This window comes from Adiantum capillus-veneris, chromosome 20 (assembly GCF_014529385.1).
Source record: "Adiantum capillus-veneris isolate H3 chromosome 20, ASM1452938v2, whole genome shotgun sequence".
NCBI classification, from domain to species: domain Eukaryota; kingdom Viridiplantae; phylum Streptophyta; class Polypodiopsida; order Polypodiales; family Pteridaceae; genus Adiantum; species Adiantum capillus-veneris.
Window position 1 is genome coordinate 143,326,557 of NC_140950.1, and position 5,582 is coordinate 143,332,138.

At 43.0% G+C, this 5,582-nt stretch overlaps 1 pseudogene; it reads right to left on the minus strand.

The window, feature by feature from the left end:
- Positions 1 to 2,293: 2,293 nt before the first annotated feature.
- Positions 2,294 to 5,295, minus strand: LOC147433343 (uncharacterized; annotated as a pseudogene).
- Positions 5,296 to 5,582: the final 287 nt, after the last annotated feature.

A 5,582-nucleotide genomic window follows, 5' to 3' on the forward strand; every position in this document is an offset into this window, starting at 1 on the left:
AACTATTTCTCTGTGTGAGTGGTAAAAGGCTCTTGATCACCTAACAGATAAGGTTGCATCTGAAGCTATTGTCGGGGTAGTTTTGAGAATCGACAACTTGTAGACAACCGCAGACACAACTTGTACTCTCTTGGGATATAGTTCTCCCACTTTACAGAGGATTTTCCTACAGTTTAATCGTAGAATACGCTGACGATATTCTTTGAAGAGCTAAATAGGAACTCCTTTGTCCTCCCATAGTCATAGTTCACTCTCGGATTATAGTTCATCCCACTTTGTGGAGGGATTTCATATCATTTGATTGCAGAATATGTTGAAGCTGCTCGTCGATGAGATAAAAAGAAACTCCTCTAATCAGTTTCACCCCTTCTCAAAGCAAGAATTGTGTATCTGAAACCAACAAGCATTTTTTCCAGGATTTGGGATGCTTGGGGTTCTACAATTCATTATAGGACAGAGCTTATATTTGCCAGAAGGCATGCACACTGTTATCGGGTGTCTTCGAGGGAAAAGAGTGTTGTTTGGAACCCACAAACTACTGATAAGCTCAAACTCCACCATGCTAGATAATATATCTTCGAGGGAGGCATGAGAGGTCTTGCTCCAGTTCCATCTCCTCTGGCTGAACATGGCAGATGCACATTCAAGAAATAAGATCTGCAAATGAAATGACTAAAACCAAAACAATGTTGAACAATGTGCCAAGACCTTGCACTATGAGGTTGAGTTTTGCACCTGGGATACGAAATCCTTATAATCTCCCTGTACATCGAGGAAATTTATAACTCGAAAAATGACATAGGACCAACTGGTCACCAAAAAAAACCTTGAAACATACCAAAGAAAATGAAAAGGCAAAGATGTGTACTTTAATTTCATCCCTTCAAGTATGTGAGTTCCGCCATGGCCCTTGTCGCATCGCGCAAATTGGGTCATGCATCCAAAAACAATAATAAAATTGAGCATGCCATTGAGCATCGCTCTTTGACTTTGTCATCCGTGAATTATCATTCGGAGAAAACCCCATGCAAATCGAGATGTCCTTATTGTCTGCTTTTAGCCTGAAAGAAGAGGCAGCTGCATCCTCCACATCAGCGTGCGATGTCGAGGATTAATTTGAGTCCAACTTCTTCGTCAATACAATGTCGTCCCCGTACAAGGTAACTTTTTTCGTGAAGACAGAGCTCTTGGAGCTCTTGGTTGCCGTGAAGCTTGAAGAGGTAGAAAACTACACGACCTCCACCGATGCCCTCTTGCTTCTTGGCCATGGAGCACCTTCTTCTCCACACTAGCTCTACGTCGCAATTGGGAGAGGGAGCATGCTCCTACTCCCTCGCAGTACTCTACCCTCTCACATACTGCCTACAGCTGTACTGCCATGGCCTAATCTTGTATTCTCTCTATCGTCCCTACAACTTGCCTTGTAGTCTGTAAACTGCTAGCTGCCCTAGCTGTGTGACACCCGCCTCGGCAACCCTATCCAATGCTGACACTGAGAATTTATTACTGTCGTTGGGTCTTGACTCTTATGCAGGGACATTTAGGGGAGTCGGGCGGCAACCCAGGTTGGTACTGCCATGGTCCATGTGCCCGCATACATCCTAAGGTAGTAAAGCCTTTAGCATTGATGAGAGTTGAAGCACGCAACCAAGCTCCCACACGCATAGTCGGGACTCGGCTCAGTGCAGGGAGAAGCGCGAGTAGAAAGATGGACGTAGAGGTTCACTGCACGCATGATTGGGCACATATCTACAACACATCAATTTGTAGATGAGAGGACAGAAGAAAGAGCATTAGGGAGGTTGGAGATGAGATCTGCAGGTTTGATGTCGAGCTTGAGGTAGCTAATTCTGGTATGCAAGAGCAAACACAAATGCGAAGTGAAACTTAAAGTCAACGAAGAGACCTCTCATACCCAGAGCAAACGCAGAGCGAGAGAGACTTCCAAAAGGGCCTCGATTAATGGCGCCGTCACTTGGGTGAGAGAAAGAGAGAGAGAGAGAGAGAGAGAGAGAGAGTCGAACGCCGCCGGTCACACTAGTATATATTTACAATTTTCTCTCTCTCTCTCTCTCTCTCTCTCTCTCTCTCTCTCTACGCGCACTGTCCTCACTGTTGCCGGAGATGCAGGGCCACACTGTCGGATGAAGCAAGTTGCACCACGTGACCCCCTGAATGTCTCTTTGCTTAATATATAGAATAGATAGAATAGATATAGAATATAGAATAGATAGATATAGATATAGATATAGATAGATAGATAGTATGGCCAGCCGCCTTTGGCGGCCTCTCTCTATATTTCTCTCTCTCCCTTTATCGTGGCATGGTCTCTTGTAAGCTCATATCTCAGAAGACGGGTGGAGCAGTTGAAGATGATGTCCCTCTCAGCTCAGCGTAAGCACTTTCCCAATGCATCAATATCTGTTCTAAGCATTTGTACACTCAGATTTAAGGTCCTAAACCTTGACTCTTGCCGTAGATCATAGCATTGCAGCTCCTGTTGGATCCGTTTAAACAATGAATCTAGTGGAGATTCATCTGCTGCTCTACTCAGACCATCATCTTGGGACTACTCTAATAGCACCACAATATTGTCAACATATTCCTTTCCATGTGAGTGTTTTGGGAATTCGTCATCAATTGTGCCATTAGGAAAGAAATGGACTCATTTTCGGGCCTTTCAACTCTTGTGAGAGAATGTTCCTTAGCCAATAGGAAGAAGGCTAACGTTACGTTGAAAAAACATTTTTTTCTCATTTTGAAAATGTCCATGAAAATCATTTTGGTGAAATTATCACTATCATCATAAAAGTAAGGCGCTTGATAATGACATCTGGCACAAGCGCCGAACGCCTTTTTATGACCCGTTGTTGCTATCATATAAAGTAACGTACTTGTACTTGTGCATCTCGCACAAGTATTAATCACCTTTTTATGAAGTACTCGTAATTTATTTCGAACAGATTGTACTTGATAGTGATTGATAGATACTATTTAAGACTATGAAAGAGTCAGAACCAAGCGAATAGAGGCGCTTGAGGGGTCTCTGAGACCTTTAGTCGCTTGGTTCTGACCTTATGAGTCCCTAGGATTAAGGTATAACACCTTTTAAACCCACGGATGCATCCGGAACGTCCAAAAACCATAGGATAGCTCTTTAAAACACTGAAATCTGACGTCTCTAGCTCAAGATATAACATTTTTAAACTTAGGGCCTCATGAGGTCAGTACCAAGCGAATAGAGGCCCTTGGATCTCAAGGGCCTCTATTCGCTTGGTACTGACCTCATGAGGCCCTAGGCTTAAAAATGCTATATGTTGAGCTAAAGACGTCAGATTTCAGTGTTTTAAAAAGCTATCCATCCGGAACGTCTAAAAACCTATGGTTTTTGGACGTAGCTATCCATAGGTTTTTGGACGTTCCGGATGGATAGCTCTTTAAAAACACTGAAATCTGGCGTCTCTAGTTCAAGATATAGCATTTTTAAGCCTAGGGCCTCATGAGGTCAGTACCAAGCGAATAGAGACCCTTGGATCTCAAGGGTCTCTATTCGCTTGGTACTGACCTCATGAGGCCCTAGGCTTAAAAATGCTATATCTTGAACTAGAGACGCCAGATTTCAGTGTTTTAAAGAGCTATCCTATGGTTTTTGGACGTTCCGGATGCATTCGTGGGCTTAAAAAGTGCTATATCTTAATCCTAGGGCCTCATAAGGTTAGAACCAAGCGAATAGAGGTCCCAGAGACCCCTCAAGCGCCTCTATTCGCTTAGTTCTGACTCCTTCATAGTCTTAAATAGTACCTATCAATCATTATCAAGTACAATATGTTCGAATTTAAATTGCGAGTACTTCATAAAAAGGTGATTGATACTTGTGCTTCTATTCCGTGGCATTATTTTTGTATTTTGAAAACAACTCTTATGTGTTTTCTCTCATCGCACATCACATCACTCATTAAGATTCACAGACATGGAATTTTGTGTACACTTAAGTTGGGCTCTCGAAAAGCATTTTGTACGAGCATGCATTTAAGTGATTGAGCAAACTTTTACGTATGTACTATGAGAAATAGAATTCCAAAAAAAAACTTTTGCATTTTTCATAATTACCTCTCTCTATGCTGAGTTGGCGTTTCTTACAGGGCCCAAAATTGAGTCCAAGTTTCTCATAATGTCAAAGAGAATTTAGCTGTGATTGTTGCAAGAGGGGTGAGTTGCCTATTTGTAACATGTTCTTCGAGCTCCGTTGATAGGAGAACCTCGACTACCGGTGTTGGAGGTATTTCAACATATCCCCAATTCACAACATCCTTCAAGCCTCTTAGTTTTCTTATGATGGCAAATTTAGAGGCATAGGGTGCTGGACTTTTGCCATGCAGAACCCTCTCTTCTAGCACCACTGTTGGAATTCCCAAGAATCAATCGATTGACATATCTCATAGATAAGATTTTTTTATCTGGGTCATCAGATCTTCTGGAGCAGTTAGTTCAGACTTGGAGTTCTCAGCTTCTTGCAATCGACTGATGTCGGAGCCGCTTATAGTGGGGTAAAAAGCCAGAATATCAATCCATGCTTTGTTCTCCCATGGTTCAGTGACATCCCCTCCAAAAAAAAACGCACCACAGCACCAACATTGCCTTTCAAGAAGGATGTCCAACAATAGCCAAGGTGGTAGCACTCATAATCATCGCAAAGGGGTGCGTAGCCTCACTTGTAGTCTAGTAAAAGGTCCAAATGGTATCAAATGCATTGAAGTTTCCTGACATTTCAGTCTCCTCCCAAAGAAGGCTTCATGCTGCGAGGTATTAAATCGGGTACCACTTTTGGACATACAACCTACTTTTGCTTTACCAATGCGGGGAAAAGAAGCATCTGTGAGGCATGAGCATCATGTGTTGTGCTTGTTCTCTCCTTAAAGAAAAGCACCATCTCTTCAAGCTAGTACTCGTCCTTGCATCCTTGCTTCCTCAGTAAATCTCTGATCTCTCTATCCTCCATAGTGACCGATCGTGCGCTCTTGAAGTATCCCCAAATGGTCTTTTCTTCTCGATAGTCTATTGTGAAGAGATTGCATATGAGCTTATAGCATTGACAGATCTTCCACACTTGAAGTATTCCTAGATGCTTCTTGTGTCATATAGCTGCCAAGAGATTGCCTATGGATTTATTGCAAAACCACCCACTATCCATACCTAGTGTCCCGCTGATTGGCTTGCGAAGCAAACCACAATATGATGGAATTCATAAGGGTGCCAATAATGATTGGTAAAGTGTTGTCTTGCCAGCTTCTCCATGGCCACAAAGAAAGACCTTGGCCACAGATGGCTTCACCTGAGGCTTGGCTAGACCTGTAGATAGAATTTCGACGCATGATGTGTTGAGATGTCGAGCTCACCTTGAGCTGGCATCCACTACGGGTCTTGGCCGCTTACGGCATTTACTTACTGGCGCGTTAGGTGACCGACACGGAGGATCTCTGCCAGTGATTCTACAGCTGGACTACACTTATAGTGCCAGCTTAGTACGCTTCTAGCGAGTTCATACTTAGTGACCGCATGTACATATGTGCTACTTTTCAGCT